This window comes from Bombina bombina, chromosome 3 (genome assembly GCF_027579735.1).
Source record: "Bombina bombina isolate aBomBom1 chromosome 3, aBomBom1.pri, whole genome shotgun sequence".
In the NCBI taxonomy this organism is placed as follows: domain Eukaryota; kingdom Metazoa; phylum Chordata; class Amphibia; order Anura; family Bombinatoridae; genus Bombina; species Bombina bombina.
Window position 1 is genome coordinate 814,665,419 of NC_069501.1, and position 4,203 is coordinate 814,669,621.

Here is a 4,203-nt window from a genome sequence, read left to right on the forward strand (position 1 = left end):
GGAAAGGGTTAATGGTAAGTCATCCATGGTCAAATAAGAATAGACAGGGCATTGGCTAAGATGACAGTTTCATTTAACCTATTAAATGAGGGCAACAGCTTTTTAAGTAGAGGCTTGGCTGTTACTAATCAAGCTATGACTACGGCAGAAGTAGCCGAAACATGTCAGCATTAGTGACAAGCCTACCCTAGATGGATTGCATTATTTGGAGCTGAAGCTGCTAACCTGTTTTTAAATTTGGTAAATAATAAAGGACGTTTTATTTTACCTGCAAGACTCCGGATTACTCCTTTACCAGCATTGTATATTTGAATTTTCATGATTGGAGCCAGCAGAGGAGTTCCGGTTGGATGCAAGTGAGGTCACAGACCACTAAGGGGTGAGTACGTAGCCACTGACGTCACCGACTACACAGAAACAGTGTGAACAACGCCGATACCCATATGGAGACACAGTGAACCAGGAAGCTTGAGGAGGGGAGATATGGCCCACCGGACACGGTCTGGAGTGTGAGGGCATCCCCTAGGACCGAGCACTGGCGGATATGTGTCATAGAAGGCAACGTGAGTAATAATTGCAAATAGCAAGAGTACTTACAGCGGTGAACATTCATTAAGTGGGTTTGAACAAGTTTTGTGAGCGGTATTATTGTGGCACTCCCCCCTATGAAAAGTGAGATCTGTTAGGCCCTGGACTTTGATAATACAGGGCTAAACGGTGTGTGTATATATATTTAATGTGTTTGCTGACAAAATTAAATGAATGAACAAATACAACACTTGTTCACCCGTTTGCCAGTTTGTTAGTTTCATTAATTCATTCTTTCGTTTGTTAATTATTTCTATTATATAATAGACAGAGAATGAATCAATAAATGAAGAGGATAAATTGATAAATGAACGAACAAATGTTGTACCCATACATCCGGTTTGTTTAGTTGATGAACACATTTTTGTAATGTATTTACAGATTTTTGTCAGTATTTTTTTATATATTAAATTGATATTCTACATATTTGTACTTTACATAGTAATGTTTTGCCCAGTTACACTCTTGTGCATTCCATAGAATTCAAAACCGTGATCATCCTTCATGCTGCACAGTGATTGGCTGATTAGTGCAGGAGAGCTTATTTATATCTGTCTCTAAATTGCTACAGTAAAGCAGAGATAATTCAATAGGTGTGTCCCTGAAAAGCAAAGCTATGCATAGTTTCCTTACAAATTTACAACTTGAAATGCTTTTGCAATACAGGAATTCATTTCTGATGCAGATATAAAAAATGTACTTTAATGTGCATTTAAGTTTGTATTATTTAAATCAGTGAGGACCAATTTCCTAACACATGGGGGGCCAAATGTCAATATTTTAGAAACCTTAAGGGCTGCATATTAATTTATGGATATTAAACAAACAAATCATATATTTCCTAAAAATGTCAAGTGCCACTAGCAGAGATATTTGGGCAATGCTGCGGGATACCCTCTATTTGCTGTTCTCCCTTCAGATGATTATCCAGAGGTACCTAAATCACATATATTTAGTTCCACGTTTTCCAGGGTTGACAAAAACAAATGACAAAATATTCACAGTTTTACATGGGCCACAAAAGCCAGTGCCGAGGACCACATGTGACCACCCCTGATTTAAATTATATATTTCCATAGTCTATACATTTGTGTACAGATAGCATTGTAAGCGTGATTATTTCAGGGAGATAAACATTATACCAGTGCTATTTTTGTAGGAGGAATGTGATTATACAAGAAGGCACCAAGAGAAGATCAGATAATGTTACAGGACTTTTTCCCATCAGCCAGTGGGATATGCAGATCCAGCGTTGGATTAACAACTTGTCTTTCACAAAAACCTGAAATGCAGCATCTCTTGTAACTGCTGAATGTTACACTGTTTTTGCTTTTTTGTCTTCTTGCTCCAACTTCTTGTGCCTCAGTTCCTACAATCCCAGCGCAGCATTAAAACAAGGTCTGATCTGATGTTTGTCACAAAATAATCCCAGTTATTTGCTCATAATCACTTTGGTTTACAGAGTCTGTGGCTGTCAGGAGTTTCATATCATCAGCGCGGCTCATGTTGTTTTGCAACTTTTTCATGAAGTCAGTGAGGCTGGATCCCATCCCCAGCAGCTCCTCATTACTTTAAACAGGCTGTCAAGTGCACTGATCTGGCTGCTCCATGCGATATGTCTTCTGAAGTTTGGAGAGCAGGTCTTATGGCTCAATATTTGGATAAGGAGGAACACCTAATATGACTATCTCGTACAGCAAAATCCCAAAGGACCACACGTCACTCTTCTCAGACACACTTCCCTCTGCCAGTCTCTCGGGTGACTGCCATTTTATGGGCACCTGGGCAGCTCTTCTGGCAGGCATTCTGCCCGTCGTGTGCATTGTAGCTGCTAATCCCAGGCCACACAGGTGGACACTCAAGTCATGGTGGATCAGCACTTTACAGGCAGCAACAAAACCATGAACCAAGTTGTGCAATTCAGAGAGATATTCCACTTGCTACCTGGAAAGCCATTAAGTACACTTGTTTCTCTGTGATTTTAAAAATAAGGTCTTTTGTAGTGACACCACCCTCGCGTGATCGCCATAAAAACCTAAGTAGGTTCCCAGGTCTCACGGCCTTGAGGATGAGGCACAATTGCCTTGTTTCAGTGCGACACCACAGCATCTTCACCAAGTTGTCGTGGTTACACACCTGGACATGAAACTTCATCAGATCAATGAAGTCTTGAATTTCGCCAGGGCTGGCAGACTCGGAGAACTCTTTCAGAACAACCTCCTGCATCTCATTGGCTATGCCTTCCCCTTTCAGGTGTGCATGGCTTATTGTCCCATGCACAGAATTACCCTGTCCTGTATAGACCATTCACTCGGTAGCTCCCACTTCTTCAGAATCCCTGAGTTCAGGTGTATTTTCATAGATGGCTCCTTCATTCACAGCCCAGTCTGCTACCTAATCATCTGTCCCCCTTCTGGAAGGATCTGTGCATTTTTTTGCTGCCCCTTCTTAGAGTTTTCCATAGTATTATAAACACCACCAGTATGGTGAAGGCTGAGAGAAGTGCAGGGATAGTGATCACCCCCAAACTCATTTTGATAGAGTTCCCAAGTGGAGTTATTTGATCAAATGTATAGACTTTCCATATTTTTGTGTTGTTTAGGCTTATTCTCTCTTTATGAAATTTCTCCCACCATCTTTCAGTGACCCTTCTGTATAATTTTAATTTTAAGTTGTTGAGTGCCTATATCCTCATAGCTGTCTATCAGAGAAATAAAACCAAGAGTTTAGGGGTGAAGCTATGTCAACAATGATAACTACTTATCTCTATTGGAAGAGATTGATTTGAGAGACTAGTTGGAGAAAATTTTATTGAACAGTGCTGAGATCATAATGATGGATCTAAAACTGGAAACATCTAGTTTTCAGTAGAAGTGGGACAGTTTGTAAGAGCATGATTAATGTAACGTAGATCTTGTCCTAGCTGTGAATACTTATCCTTTACCCACATTATTAGGATGAGCTACCTATGGTGTTCTAGCATTAATGAAGAAACCAGTTTTATGAATAGCATTTAAGTCAAAATAGTGTTTATCCCCATTCCTGACAGCTTTTACTTTAATGCTTTTGGTTGTTAAATAAAAAAAAAAAGCCTTAGCTTCAAACCTCATTTTAAAAGACTACAACTTGCTCTCTATTCTGAGCATGAGCAATAGGTTTTTGCATAGTTTACTGGTAATTTTGCTCCAAAAATAGAGCATGTATTTGCATAAATTGCAGTGTCTGTGGTGCACACTAAATTTGATTACTTATTAAGTTAGTGATAATTATTCTGATTTTGTTCTTGCATTACCACGTACAGTGCTTATATAGTAATTTATGTTGTGTGTATACTTGCTCTGAGCATCACTAATAGTTTGCTCCTTCTAAAACTGAGTGTCTTCTTGAAATTACATTTGTTTATGTCTAAACCAGGAGGTAGGTGATGTAGCTTTGGCGCATGGCTTCATTCTGTATTTGATTAGTCACGGATGCAGATCTCCCTGCCATCTCAGATACTTTGGGGTAGTCATTGGTTGGGAGATCCACCCCCTGTCCCTCCCCCAGTTTTCCCAGTCAGGGCAAATGTTATGGTATCCAGGGACTGCCCCGGCTCTGCCCATCCCACTCCCCATG

The 4,203-nt window shown here is 40.0% G+C and overlaps 1 pseudogene; it reads right to left on the minus strand.

Moving 5' to 3' along the window:
- Positions 1 to 2,003: 2,003 nt before the first annotated feature.
- LOC128652533 (tyrosine-protein kinase STYK1-like) lies at positions 2,004 to 3,121 on the minus strand (annotated as a pseudogene).
- Between the last annotated feature and the right edge of the window lie 1,082 nt (positions 3,122 to 4,203).